Source organism: Artemia sp. Qi Xiang Cuo, chromosome 15 (genome assembly GCF_049724085.1).
Source record: "Artemia sp. Qi Xiang Cuo chromosome 15, ASM4972408v1, whole genome shotgun sequence".
Taxonomy (NCBI): domain Eukaryota; kingdom Metazoa; phylum Arthropoda; class Branchiopoda; order Anostraca; family Artemiidae; genus Artemia; species Artemia sp. Qi Xiang Cuo.
The window spans coordinates 34,050,314-34,066,744 of NC_142808.1; positions in this window are offsets into that span (position 1 = coordinate 34,050,314).

Here is a 16,431-nt window from a genome sequence, read left to right on the forward strand (position 1 = left end):
ATAAAAGTGAGTTTGGTAATTATCGAGGCATTAGTCTGGTCTCTGTAGGTAGTAAATTACTTAGTAATATAATACTTTTTAGACTGAGAGATGCCGTAGACAAAGTTTTAAGAGAAGAGCAGTGCGGTTTTAGAAAAGGTAGAGGATGTGTCGACCAAATTTTCACTCTTAGGCTAATAATTAAGAAGTGCCTGAGTTTTCAAATGTAGCAATAGAAAAAATTATTTGGCTTATACTAAATGCGGTACTAAATACTGACCGCGTCAAAGGCGATATTATGCCCAAGGGTCATGAACTTACACCTTGTAATTCCTCCGATAGCGCCGCTTATAGCGCTAAAGATTGTGTCAACTAGGCTAGCACCGCCCTCAATTAATGGGAGAAAATTGAATATGTAGACATATAAATGTGGCCTCTTTTTTTCTCGAGCTATCTGGAGATCCGATTCCCGGGGAGCGTTTACCTTGGAGACATGCGAACTAATTACCTATTATTAGACTAGATGCAGACATATAAAATGAAATAAACACAGATAAAAAAGGCAATAGATTTATTGAACTTACATGCTTAGGTGCACCGCAGTGGGTCACTTCAAATGACAATAATAGTGACAATGATGAAAGAATATAAGAATTCTGTCTGAATGATCCTGAATTAACTTTTCAAATCCTTCCAAATCTGATTTACAAATCATCTTAAAAAGCACTCCTACCCCCTTATCAAACATAGCTTTTCGGTCCTGCGCCATGAGGACTGACTCATAATTGGCCCGAGTGGTTCAAGGATGCGAACCTTTCGTCCAATAAATTCTTTTAAATATTTTTGATGATTCAAGCGTTCACACGGTTTTAGCCATTTAAACTTCCTTAGAAACATTGTACGTAGCATATTTTTTATTTCTCACTCTCTTAGCGAAATCTTAAGCCTGGATAGCGCCGTTCTCTGTCTGGGGTGACTGCACTTTTTCTCTTTGCTGATTAATGACTTCATTTTTGAAACTAGGTTTAACTTAATTATAGGAAATCGGAATTATCTTTAGAAAGAAGGAAGTTTATTTTGGTATTTTAAATACATTGCATTTTACTCATGGTACACAAACACCTTTGGTCCTCAGTTTTATAGATTATGAGCAAGCGTTCGATTCTGTTGATAGAAGAGCTTTAGTAAAGGTTTTATCCTTGTATGGTATATCAGACAAATACATTAAAGGGATTAGTGTTATGTACGAGAACAAAACTGCTGCTGTTAAGGTAGGAAATGAGTTAGCAGCTGGTTTTGTATTAAATCAGGAGTTAAGCAGGATTGTTTTCTATCCCCCTTTATATGGATTATTTTGAGGGACTTTGTTTTAAGGAGCACAGGAAATGCAATGGGAGACCACGGAATCAAATGGGGAAGAAAAAGTCTCCTGGACTTGGATTATTCTGATGATTTTAGCGTCCTAGATGAAAGTCTGAGCAAAATTAATGAGGTTTTAGATGTTTTGCGAGTTCAGGGTGCTAGAATTGGTTTGAAAATTAATGTTAGGAAGACTAAGTCACTAAGGCTAGAAATAAGTGAAGATGAAAAGGTGACGTTGGGTAATGAAAATATTGATCAGATGGGCAGCTTCACTTACCTTGGTAGTATTATTAGTAAAGATGGTGGGAGCAGTGAAAATGTTAAAAATAGAATATCCATGGCTCAGGGTGTTTTTTTCAGAGTTAAAAAAAGTCTGGAAGAATAGGAAGATAAGTCTGCAGACCAAGATTAGAATATCAGAAGCTGCAGTGATGACAGTGGTCAAATATGGCTCTGAAGCATGGACGCTCCGAAAAGCGGATGAAGATTTGCTAGATGTTTTCCATAGAAATTCCTTAAGGATTGTTCTGGGTACCCGGCTGACTGACCGTATTTCAAACAATAGGCTATACGAAAAATGTGGTTCAATACCGCTCTCTAGGGCTATAATGAAAGAAAGTTTGAGGTGGTTAGGGCACGTTGTGCGGATGAAGGATGACAGATTGCCGAAGATTGTTCTTTTCGGCCAACCATCTAGGGCTAAACGGAAAGCAGGTCATCCCCATCCGGGGTGGGAGGACGTCATAAAGAAAGATTTAAAGGAAATGGGAACTCAGTGGGCGGGTGAAAAAGGGAGGCTTTGAATAGATTGGGGTGGAGGAGGGGCGTGGGTAGCTGTGTTGGCCTCAGGTGGCTAAGTGCTGCGGTGAGTTTTTAGTAGTAGTAGATGAAAGTGTGAGCAAAATGAATGAACTTTTAGAGATTTTGAGAGTCTAGGGTGCTAGAATACGTTTGAAAATTAATGCTAAGAATACCAAGTTGCTAAGGCTAGGAATAAGTGTAGATGAAAAGGTAACGTTGGGTAACAAAGAGATTGATCAGGTAAAGCTGGTATTAGCCTATTGCCGGTAAAGACGATGGGAGCAGTGAAGAGGTTAAAAGTGGAATAGCCAAGGATTAGGGTGTTTTTTCACAGTTAAAAAAGTCTAGAAGAATAGTAAGATAAGTCTGCAAGCCAAGATTAGAATATTGGAAGCTACAGTGATGGTAGAGGTCAAATATGGGTCTGAAGCTTGGGCACTCATAAAAGCGGATGAAGATTTGCTAAATGTTTTCCAGAGAAATTGCCTACGGACCCGGCTAACTGACCGTATTTCAAACAGTAGGCTGTACGAAAAGTGTGGTTCAATCCCGCTTTCTAGGGCTATAACGAGAGAAAGCTTGAGATGGCTAGGGCACGTTAGTAGTGGGTTATCAATTACCGCGAGAGGGGATTTCATAAAGCGAACGGGGGATTGCATAAAGCGACCAAACACGGTATATTATTGGACCTATAGTACGACCAAGCAACCAGACAGGTTTTTCAAGGTTCAATACCCAAAACTAAAGACCTTGGTGTAACGTATTTAAAGGTTTAATTGACTTTCTGCCAGACGGGTATCTGACGTTAAGAGCCTAGCTGGTTAACAGCCAAGCTGAGCGTGTAATAGTTTCATAGTTAGGTTTAAGGATTTAATATGGTATTAGGGATATCAAAAAGTTGTATTATCGCATAAAGATAACTCAATTTGCGAAAAGATATTCCATTGGAATAACTCTACTCTGAAGGAACTTAATTGGTGATTGAATAAAGGGGATGAAACAGAGCTCACTAATATTTTTAATTGGATTGTATGAAAGAGGTATAAAGGGTTAAACTACTTACCAGTTAAGGTATGTCCGAGGGGGGTACCTTAATATCATTGATATGAATCTATGGAAATGGTTAACGATGCCAAGGTGATAATGGGACTTGACCTAGCTTTAAACCTCGACCGTGTTCTGTATAATTCACAAGTATCAATCGAGCAGTGTTGTCATTATAAGATATGCCTTAGTATTGGACTTTGTTAAAAAGTTGAAACTAATAGAGTCGTAGGCGCCAAGATGACATTGTGCTTTGACCTAGCTTTACTTCTCGGGTTTGTTCTGTATAATACACATGTACCATTTGAGTAGTTTTATCAATATAAAATATACCTTAGCATTGGAGTATGCTAAAAAGTTGAGACTAATAGAGATTTAGATGCTAAAAAAATAATTTTAATAAATAATTTTAACAATCCTTAGAAATCCTTAGAAATCAACTAGTGAGATGATTATGGGTTTGAACCATCAAGGACCGCAACCATCAATGACCCTAACCACCAAGGACCTCAACCTCCAAGGGTCCCTTATCCCCGACCTCCAAGGGGCCCTCTCTCTCCAACTTTTTGGGCCCCTCTCCCCCTCCCATTTTTATACTTTTTTTGTTTTGTTTTAACTTTTTTTATTATTTTTTACATGGTATTTTTCAACTTTTTTACATGTCTTAGAATGACATAAATATACTTTAAAAATAAAAAATTCACATTTAATATTTTCCAAATTCAAAATGAGAATGATATAGAAATGTTAGTCGTGACTTTTACTATTAGAAAAATAATGATTGTAGCAGCACTTTTTTTATGGACTGAATTTCTTGGACTTACAAATTATTCAACTTTTTTTTACGTATCTTAAAATGATCTGAAATATTCTTGCTGCTCTACCAATCGTACTCTATGCTTGCTCATAGACACGACGCGGCTTTCCCACTGGTACTCTATGGCAGGTTATCGGTACAACCTAGTTTATTGCATGTATTAAATCAGTAATTTTTACGCAGTGGAAGGATAAACACATAACTCTTATCTTTAAAAAAGTGAAGATGAAGCATTTTAAGAAAGTGTGTTCACATGATAGTGTTATCTTAGCATTGAATGCTGACAGGGAGAAGTATTTGAACTATGAAACAAGTAAAAGTGGTAGCACTATCGGAAACGTATGCGTGCATTGTCCTGACAGTATGGAATTAAATTCCTTTGGAGTACCAAAAAAAATTCAACTCTTATGTTGGTCGATATGCAAGATTGAGATCTCCGGAGATGATTGCACTCAAAGAGAATGCCAACATAAAAATAATCGTCGATGATAGAGGACGACTCCTTACTACTGTTGCTGGTAACACATTACCTACCGATACATCGTATCGTCAGCTTTCGGGTATTAGCATTCAACGGAAAGTAAAAAGAAGACAGGCGTACTCTTCTACTAATATCATAAACCATATCTTGTCTACTGTTACCTACCGGAACTGTTACGTGTGTAAAATTAATGTGGCAATAGACAGTGAAATTGCCGGAAAATAAAAAGGGCGTTGGTGGAAAATATCACAGAGGAATATAAAGATGAATCGATGAAAGACAAAGTGCCAGCAAACGTTACCACCATCATTGATCAAACAGTCAATGAACCAAATAATACCAAAGACAAAACGCATATTGAACCTTTCGATGACACGCCATTAAAAACTGTGTATGACTCAAAATGGAATAATGATTATTCTAATGATTACGAACTAAGAGAAGACAATTGCTACAGTATCAAGAGAGAACATGGTGAACTATTTTATGGAACAGATTCAAAATGTCCAAAGTTGTTCATTGATATTAATAATGTATAATAATATATTTTTTGTATTAATATTCTACATGTTATTATTTCATTAAAAATATATCAGGCATTACATTGTTATTATTTCATAATTTTTAGAGTATGCTACCATATCCAATGCTTAGAATGTCTATTGAAGCATCGGAGATGCAATAAAAAGAATTTTCATGCATCATATGTCGGATAAATAGGTTAACATAGACAAAATCTAAGCATCAGAATGAATAAATTCTTTATCAACATATTTTTTCGGATATGTCTGGAAAAAATTTATAAAATCTAAGTATCAGAGTGAATATATTCTTTATCAACATCCTTTGCCGGATATATCGGTTATCATTATCAAAACCTAAGTGTCAGAGTGATGAAATTCTGTATCAACATCTATTGTCAAATACATGGGATAACATTGACAAAATCTAAGTGAATTTCTTCTATCAACATCTTTGTCAGATACACCGGAAAAAATTTACTAAATCTAATCAGATTGAATAAATTCTTTATCAACATCCTTTGTCAGATACGTTGGATAACATTGTCAAAATCTATGTATTAGAGTGAATAAATTCTTTATCAACCCTTTGTCTAATACATCAGTTAACAGTCACAAAATTTAACTATCAGAGTGAATAAATTTTTTATCATCGTCTTTTGTCAGATATGCTTGATAAAATTGAGAAAATCGAAGTATCAGAGTGAATAAATTCTTTATCAATAATTTTGACAGATACGTTTGATAACACTGACCAAATCTAATTATCATAGTGAATAAATTCTTTTACAACTTCTGCTGTAGGATACATCAGATAAAATTCACGAAATCTAAGTATCAGAGTGAATTAATTCTTTATCATCGTCGTTTGTCAGATATGCCTGATAAAATTGAGAAAATCTAAGTGTCAGATTGTATAAATTGTATATCAATGTCTTTTGACAGATACTTTTGATAACACTGATAAAATTTAAGTATCAGAGTGGAGTGAAAAAATTCCTTATTAACATTGTTTATCGATATCAGTTGTCAGATACGTCGGATAAAATTGACAAAATCTATGTATTAGAATGAATAAATTCTTTATCAACATCTTTTGTCGGATAGATCGGGATAAAATTAATAAAATCTAAGTATCAGAGCGAATAGATTCTTTATCAACATTCTTTGCCGGAAATGTCAGTTAACATTATCAAAACCTAAGTATCAGATTGAATAAATTCTGAATCAATATCTATTGCCAGGTACAAGGGATAAAATAGAAAACAAATCTAAATATCAGAGGGAACATTTCTTGTCTATAAGCATCTTTCTCAAAAAAAACAAGTATAATTGACAAAATCTAGATATGATATTTAATTAATTGTTTATAAGCATCTTTTGTGGGAAATATCGGGTAAAATTATCAAAATCTAGGTGTCATAGTGAATAACTTCTTTATCAACTTATTTTGTCTGTTACATCAGATAACATTCACAAAATCTAAGTATCAGAGTGAATAAATCTTTATCATCGTCTTTTGTCAGATACGTTTGATGAAATTGAGGAAATCTAAGCATCCGAGTAAATAAATTCTTTATCAATATCATTTTACACATACGTTTGATAGTATCAGAGTGAAAATTCTTTATCATCGTCTTTTGTCAGATATGATTGATAAAATTGAGAAAATCTAATCATCAGAGTGAATAAATTCTTTATCAATGTCTTTTGACAGATACGTTTGATAAACATTGACCAAATCTAAGTATCAAAGTGAATAAATTCCTTATCAACTTTTTTTGTCGGACACATCAGATAACATTCACAAAGTCTAAGAACCAGAGTGAATAAATTCTTTATCATCGTCCTTTGTCAGATATGATTGATAAAGTTGAGAAAGTCTAAGTATCAGGGGGAATAAATTCTTTATCAATCTCTTTTGACAAATACGTTTGATAACACTGACAAAATTTAAGAATCAAAGTGAACAAAATCTTTATTAACATTCTTTATCGATATCATTTGTCGGATACGTCGGATAAAATTGACAAAATCTATGTATTAGAATGAATAAATTTTTATCATCATCCTTTGTCGGATACGTCAGATAAAATTGAGAAAATTCAAGTACTATAGTGAATAAATTCTTTATCAGCATCATTTGCTGGATACTTCGATTAGCATTATCAAAATATTAATATCAGAGTGATTAAATTCTATATCAACATCTATTCTCAGATACATAGAATAACATCGACAAAATCTAAGTATTAGAGTGAATAAATGTTTTCTATCAACATCTCTGTCATTTACATCGTATAAAATTGACAAAATCTACGTAACAGATTGAATAAATTCCTTATCAACATGTTTTGTCGGATACGTCGGACAACATTTTCAAAATCTAAGTATCAGAGTGAATAAATTCTCTTATCAACTTCCATTGTCGGTTACATCAGATAACATTCGCAAAATCTAAGTATAAATTCTTTATCAGCATCATTTACTGGATACATCGGTTAAAATTATCAAAATCTAACTATCAGAGTTATTAAATTCTATATCAACATCTATTCTCGGATACACAGGATAACATTGACAAAATCTAAGAATTAGAGTGAATAAATGTTTCTTATCAACATCTCTGTCAATTACATCGGATAAAACTGACAAAATTAAACTATCAGATTGAATAAATTGTTTAACAACATCTTTTGTCGGATACGTCGGATAACATTGTCAGAATCGAAGTATCAGTGTGAATAAATTTTATTATCAACTTCCTTTGTCGGTCATCTGAGACAACATTCACAAAATCTAAGTATCAGAGTGAATAGATTCTTTATCATCGTCTTTTGTTAGATACGCCTGATAATATTGAGAAAATTTAAGCATCAGAGTGAACAAATTCTGTATCGATGTCCTTTGACGGATATGTTTGTTAACATTGACAAAATCTAAGTATCAGAGTGTATAATTTTTTTATCAACATCCTTTGTCAGATTCGTCGGATAAAATTGACAAAATCTAAGTATCAGATTGAATAAATTCTTCATCAACATCCTTTCTCGGATACAGTGGATAATATTAACAAAATATAAGTAGCAGAGTGCTCTTTATCATCATCTTTTTTGTCAGATACGTCGGATAAAGTTGATAAATCTAAGCATCAGATTGAATAAATCTTTTATCGACATCGTTTGTTAGACACGTTGGATAGCATTGACAAAATCTAAGTATCAGAGTGTATTAGAGTGGATACAAAGGATAATATTGAGAAAATCTAAATATCAGAGTGAATATATTTTTGATCAACATCTTTGTCAGATACATCGTATAAAATTTACAAAATATAAGTATCAGAGTGAATAAATTCTTTATCAACATCCTTTGTCGGATAAAATTGACAAAATCTAACTATAGGAAGCGAATAAAATTTTTATCAACATCCTTTGCCAGATACATCGGATTTCCGGATAAAATTGATAAAATCTAAGTATCAGATTGAATAAATTCTTTATCAACATCTTTTGTCGGATATGTCAGATGATAGTGTCAAAATCGACGTACCAGAGTGAATAAATTCTATATCAACTTCTTTTGTTGGATACATATGATAACATTAACAAAATTTAAGTATCAGAGCGAATAAATTCATTATCATCACCATTTGTAAGATACGCTTGGTAAAATTGAGAAAATCCAAGTATCAGGGTGAATAAATTCGTTATCAATGTTTTTTGACAGATACGTTTAATAACATTGACAAAATCTAAGTATTACGGTGAATAAATCCTTTATTAAAATTTTTTTATCGACATTATTGTCGGATACTTCTGATAACATTGACAAAATATATGTATTAGAATGATTAAATTCTTTATCAACATCTTTTGTCGTATATGTCGGATATATTTGACAAAATCTAAGTATCAGAGTGAACAAAATGTTTATCAACATCCTATGATGGATACCACGGATAACATTATCAAAATCAAAGTATCAGAATGATTAAATTCTATATCAACATTCTTTGCGGATACATAGGATAACATTGACAAAATCTAAGTGTCAGTGAATAAATTCTTTATCAACATCCTTTTCAGGATACGTCGGATAACATTATCAAAATTTAAGCATCAGAGGGATTAAATTGTATATCAACATCCTTTTCTCGGATACATAGGATAAAGTTGACAAAATCTAAGTGTCAGAGTGAATAATTTTTTTTTTATCAAGATATTTTGTCATATACATCGGATAAAATTGAGATAATCTAAGTATCAGCGTGAATAAATTTGTTATCATTGTCTTTGTCGGATACATCAGATAATATTCATAAGATTTAGGTTCACTTAGACTGGTGCGCCACTCTCAGTGAACCTAAATTAACCAAAATTGTTGCAAGTCTCTCTGGCTATGACTCTGTGTCTGAGCAGGTGTGCTGCCATCTATAACCTGTCTAACTTAAATTCAATGTAACGATGCATAAAAACAAAATTAAAAAAATTTAGATTTTATGAATGTATCTGATGTATCCGATAAAGACGATGATAAGGAATTTATTCACTCTGATACTTAGATTTTCTCAATTTTATCCGATGTATCTGACAAAAGATGTTGATAAAAAAAATTATTCACTCTGACACTTAGGTTTTGTCAATTTTATCCTATGTATTCAAGAAAAGGATGTTGATATGGAATTTAATCACCCTGATACTTAGAACTTGATAATGTTATCTGACATATCCAGAAAAGGATGATGATAATGAATTTATTCACTTTGACACTTAGATTTTGTCAATGTTATCCTATGTATCCGACAAAGGATGTTGATATAGAATTTAATCACTCTGATACTTATATTTTGATAATGTTATTCGACGTATCCATCATAGGATGTTGATAAAGAATGTTTTCACTCTGATACTTATATTTTGTCAATTTTATCCCACGTATACGACAAAAAATATTGATGAAGAATTTATTCATTCTAATACATAGATTTTGTCAATGTTTTCCGACGTATCTGACAAATTTTGTCGATAAAAAAATTTTAATAAAGAATTTATTCACTCTTATACTTAGATTTTGTCAATGTTATTAAACGTATCTGTTAAAAGACATTGATAACGAATTTATTCCTTCTGATACTTGGATTTTCTCAATTTTATCAAGCGTATCTGACAATTGACGATGATAATGAATTTATTCGCTGTGATACTTAGATTTTGTGAATATTATCCGATGTATCCAACAAAAGAAGTTGACAAAGAATTTTAGTACTCTAATACTTAGATTTTGATAAAGTTATCCGACATATCTGAAAAAAGATGCTGATAAATAATTCGTGCGATCTGATATTTAGATTTTGTCTATTTTATCCGGAGAAGAGATGTATCCGGCATAGGATGTTCATAAAGAATGTATTCGCTCTGATACTGGGATTTGTCAATTTTATCCGACATATCCGACAAAAGATGTTGATAAAGCATTTATTCATTATGATACTTATATTTTTTAAATTTTTTACGTTGTATCTGACAAAGATGTTGATAAAAAATTTATTCTCTTTAATACTTAGATTTTCTCAATGTTATCCTATGTACCCGTCAATAGACGTTGATAAAGAATTTAATCACTCTGATACACTCTGATACTTAGATTTTGTCAATGTTATCCGACGTATCCAACAAAGGATGTAGATTAAGAATTTATTCAATCTGATGCTTAGATTTATCAATTATATCCGATGTATCTGACAAAAAAAGATGATGAAAAAGATTATTCCATCTGATACTTATATTTTGTTAATATAATCCAATGTATCCGAGAAAGGATGTTGATAAAGAATTTATTCAATCTGATACTTAGATTTTGTCAATTTTATCCGATGTATCTGAAAAAGAATGTTGATAAAGAATTTATTCACTCTGATACTTAGAATTTGTCAATTTTATCCGACGTATCCGAGAAATGATGTTGATAAAGAAAATTAATGAAAAATGTATTCACTCGGATACTTAGATTTTGTCAATGTTATCAAACGTATCCGTCAAAGGACATTGATAAAGAATTTGTTCACTCTGATGCTTAGATTTTGAGAACGTTATCTGATGTGACCGACAAATGAAGTTGATAATAGAATTTATTCACTCTGATACTTAGTTTCTGACAATGTTATCCGACGTATTTGACAAAAGATGTTGATAAAGAATTTATTCAATCTGATAGTTCAATTTTGTCAGTCTTAGATGATGAAAATTGTAAAATTGATCTTAGATCAATTTTATCCGATGTATCCGACTAAGATGCTGATAGAAATAATTTATTCACTCTGATACTTAGATTTTGTCAATGTTATCCCATGTATCTGAACAAAGATGTTGATAAAGCGTTTATTCAATCAGATACTTAGATTTAGTCAATTTTCTCTGATGTATCTGACAAAGATGTTAATAGAAAAAATTTATTCATCCTGATGCTTAGATTTTCTCAATTTTATCAAGCATATCAGACAAAAGACGATAATAAAGAATTTATTCACTCTGATTTTTAGATTTTGTGAATGTTATCTGATGTAACAGACAAAGGAAGTTGATAAAGAATTCAATCACTCTGATACTAAGGTTTTGACAATTTTATTCAACCCATCCGACAAAAGACGATGATAATGAATTTATTTATTCGGATACTTATATTTTGTCAATTTTATCACATGTTTCTCACAAAGATGCTGATAAAAAAAATTTATTCACTCTGATACTTAGATTTTGTCAATGTTATCCCATGTATCCGACAATAGATGTTAATACAGAATTTAATCACTCTGACACTTAGGTTTTGATAATGTTAACTGACATTTCCGGCAAAGGATGTTGATAAAGAACCTATTCGCACTGATACTTAGATTTTATCTATTTTATCCCGACATAACCGCCAAACAATGTTGATAAAGAATTTATTCATTTAATACATAGATTTTATCAATGTTATCTGACGTATCCGACAACTGATATCGATAAGGAATATTAATAAAGAATTTGTTCACTCTGATACTTAAATTTTATCAGTGTTATCAAAAGTATCTGTCAAAAGAAATTGATATAGAATTTATTTAAAGAAATTGATATAGAATTTATGTCTATTTGTTCCTGTACCTGCATGTATGATGAATTTGAGTCAGTACTAACTCCGTCAGTTGGTTATACAGGGGCATAATTCCCCTGACTGATATCTTGTACCTTTTGGTCATGAAGAGTAACTAGAACTCTGTAATTAACAACTTTTCAATTTAATTTGGACGTATGAACTTCCTCGTCCATCATGCATAATCTAATTTTTGGAGATTTTCTTCTCCAATTGATTCCATGTTCTGTCGTAACCATTTATGTGCACTTAAGGGCGAGGCACAGGTAGCTGATTTCGGGACCGATTTCCTTTTAATCCTTACGATTAATTTACGATAATCATTAAATACGATTAATTACATGCTTAAAGCTCTAAATCACTAATACATTCCTAGTCTAGAACGTAATTAATGATGATTAATCACCGAAAAACGTCACTAAGCCCCGCCTCTTAGCATCATTAATCATAATCACCCGACTTGGAATACACTCTTGCTGAAATCGGTTCCCGAAATTAGCTACGTGTGCCGAGCCCCTTAAGGACAGTCCATCACAATTTTTCTTATAAAAAGGGACAGGACAAAACCCCTTATAAAAGTATCACTTTTCTACCTGGGATCCTGTCTATTTATTCCTGCACCTGTATATATGATTAATCTGAGTCAGTACTAACTCTGTCAGTTGGTTATACAGGGGTGTAATACCCCTGCGAGTGTTGGACGATATTTTAATTAAACGACATATCGATATTTTTACTTCCGATATTCGATACTTCTGATCAATTTTTTCTCCAGAGGAACTTTAGGAACAAAATTTGCAAATAAAGAGTATTTTGACATTTTAATTTAAATCTTAATTGCACATCATCTAAATTCCTAATAAAATAAATATGCTTCCATTACATGAATGGAGTGGCGCATCCATGGGGGGCGAGGGGGCGCCCCCCTAACATAGTCTACTATGTTAGGTGTTTGTAACTTGCTCCTAACGCAAGTTTATCGGATCAACCTATTTTGCGCCTCCCCCTTTAAAAAATCCTGGATCCACCCCTGCATGAATGAACATCCAGTGTTTACATATGGATTATCCATCTTTTATAACGGAAGATTTCTGTTCTTTTAAGTTTTAATGTTGCTCCTTACTTTCAGTTGAAGAAAAAAAACATTTTTTTTTCAATCACTGAAAGGCTGAACCAATTTTCAGGGGAAAATATTGACATGTGTCTGATTTGAATAGCCAAAACTATCCAGTAGTTTATTTTTCTCTTTCCTGAGCCAGAGTAATTCCAAATCAGGGTTACAGAAATCTTCCGGTATAAAAGATGGATAATCCCTCGTCAATACCTCACCCTTTACGCCAAAATTTCTTTTTGTATTTTAAAAATCTCCTGACTAATTAAATGGCTCTTGTGTTTCAAGAGATGTTCTTAAATAATTGGGAAAAAAGTTAAAATTAGCGTAAAGAGCGAGGTATTGAGGAGGTGGATCCATCCTCATATACGCGTTTTAATGTTGCTCCTACTTTTAGTTGAAAAATTAGTTTTTGTTTCTTTAATTTGTGATCGTTTTTCAAATAATGCTGGAAGATCCACTTTTTCTCTCCATGGAAAATCTACCCAAGAAAATTTTCCTTGGAAAAATTCCCCTGCGTAAGATCCCCCTTCCCCCAGACAATTCCATCCCTGCTGAAAATTCCCCTTAAAAAAAAAAAAACTTCTTGTGGCAACTCCGCCAGGAAAATGGCTTTTAACCTTTTTTTGTTTGGAAAAGACTTGTTTTTCTTTTACTTTTTAATGGTTTTTCAAATTATGCCAGAAATCCTCCCTCCATGGAAAATTTTTCATGGAAATTCTCCCCACCAGATTTCTCAATGGAAAGTTTCTCCCACGCAAAGTTCCCCCATTGAGAATCTCCTGCGGAAAATTACCACCCCCGTAAAAATACCCCCAGACAACTTAGTCCTTTTAAAATTTTACTTGGGCTATTTCCTCGGAATATCTTCAAATATAAAATTTCATTGGCAAAGAGAAAGTAGGTCAAATAAAATGAATTTCTTGTAAGAATTCTGGTAAATTCTCCCGTGTATAGTGTCCCTTTGAAAGTTCATCCCTGGAAACTTCCCTTCTCACGGAAAAATCTCCCCTTGGAAAATCCCTACGCAGAAAGTTCTCCCCCCCTCCCCTCAGAAAAATCACAAGCCGCCAAAAATGTCTATTTACTAACCAAGAACAAATGCTATATGTAAACACTGGAAATATTTCATAACTTACAACCCTTTCCTCAGGGACTTGCAGGGCCGTGTCATCCCCAGAGACATGATTACTTGACCTTTTAACCACATTAATCAAAATGGCTATCTCAAAATGTTGATGGGATAATTTTGGGGAAAAGGAGCGTGGGAGGGAGGGGAAATTATCGTTGCCTTCCGATCGTTTTGGTCACAAAATGGAGAACTAGAACTGTAATTTTCGTTTGAGCAAACCCTCTCCCGATCTTATATGACCATTGGTTCGATACGATCACCCTGACAAAAAAAAACAAAAAAAACAGAATTTCCTCTCTGTCTAAAAACAATTTCTATATAAATTTTAATACAGATTTTCTGAGGCTCGTAGCTTTTGATGGGTCTATGAAACTTGATGAATTTTATATATCTGGAGTCCGCATAGTCAATTCATTTGATGTATCTATTGTTATCAAAATGCCGTGTTTTAGAGTTTCAGTTGTTGTTGGGCCGAGTTGCTCCTTACTTACAAATTGTTATCAAAAACTATTTGATTAACTGATTAGGCTTGGAATACAATTTCAGAAAGGACATTGGTGGTGGACATGGGCACTAATTTTATGTCAAGTTCGTATTGATATTTCTGAAACCCATAGTGGATCAATTTTTCTTAGAAATAAATACTCCCTGATGAAAATCTGTAGGGCCATGATAGATGCAGCTGCTGACGAAGCCTGCTTTGCATATACCACTGAAACTCCGTCATGTGCTCCCCACAAACTGGCTGAATTCTGTAGTGGCTGAATCACAGGGACTGTGACAGCACTTGATTCTGTTGGTACAGATTCCAGTAAGACTCAATCCATGTCTCTTGCCATTTCACTCTCAACTTGGATACGATTGTCATAGTTAATACGCAATTTCTAGAAACGTGAATTGAGTTATTTCGCAATCGTGGCCTGACCTGACCTGGAGTGTGATCTGAGCAATATAAGCTTATATTCTATAAGCTTAGAATATATTTTATGAAGCCAAGACCTTTGGAGGTTCTCATTCACATTTCAGAGTTCACCCACACTAAACGTAGTTTAAGAACAGGCCTTTGTCAACTTATGGATGCACCTTGGCATGCTGTGTATCAGCATATGAGTTAGTAGATTGGACACATTTTTCTTCTTCTCGGCCATCTACGAAACAAATTTCGATGTTGGATACTTTCTGCTGAACGTTCACCGGTAGATACCAGAAAAAGCCGAAATAATATCGTTGATATCGATATTTCGATATCGATATTTGGTGCGATATATCGATATCTAATATCGCTCAACACCACCCCTGACTGATACCTTGTACCTTCTGGTCATAACTAGAATTATGTAATTAACAACTTCTCAAACTAATTTGGACGTATAAACTTCCTCATTCAACATGAATAATCTAAGTCTTGAAGTTTTACTTCCCCAATTGATTCCATGCTCTCTCGTAGCCACTTATATGTACACAAGGACAAATTCCATCAGAATTTTTCTTATAAAAAGAAACAGGACATAGCTCCTTATAAAAGTACCATATTTCTACCTGGAATCAATTTGTTCCTGCACCTATAGATAAGATTAATCTGAGTCAGCAGTGTCTCCGTCAGTTGGTTATACAGGGGAATAATACCCGTGTTACTAATGCCTCGCACTTTTTGGTCATAAAGAGTAACTAGAACTCTATAATCAATCCCTTGCCACCCTAATCAAGACGTATAAACTTCCGCATCCATCATGATTCTGATTCCCTGCCTATGCACCCCATATTTCCTACCTTAATAAATAAATTATGCATTACTTAAGTTCATGTTTCCTAACCGTGGGAGAAGAGTTTCTAAATCTCTAACAATTTTAGTTCAAAACGGCTGAGTTTGTCAGTCATATTGTCAATACAGGAGCTGTCTATTAACACCAATATGCTCTATGTCACAACTGTCATATTATCTAAATCATTTAAGTCGATAGGGCCTTGAACACGGAATATTTGAAGGGACAAAGATTATTACAAACTCGCGCTACGAGTTAACGAAGAAGATAGACTTAACTAGAAACTGAG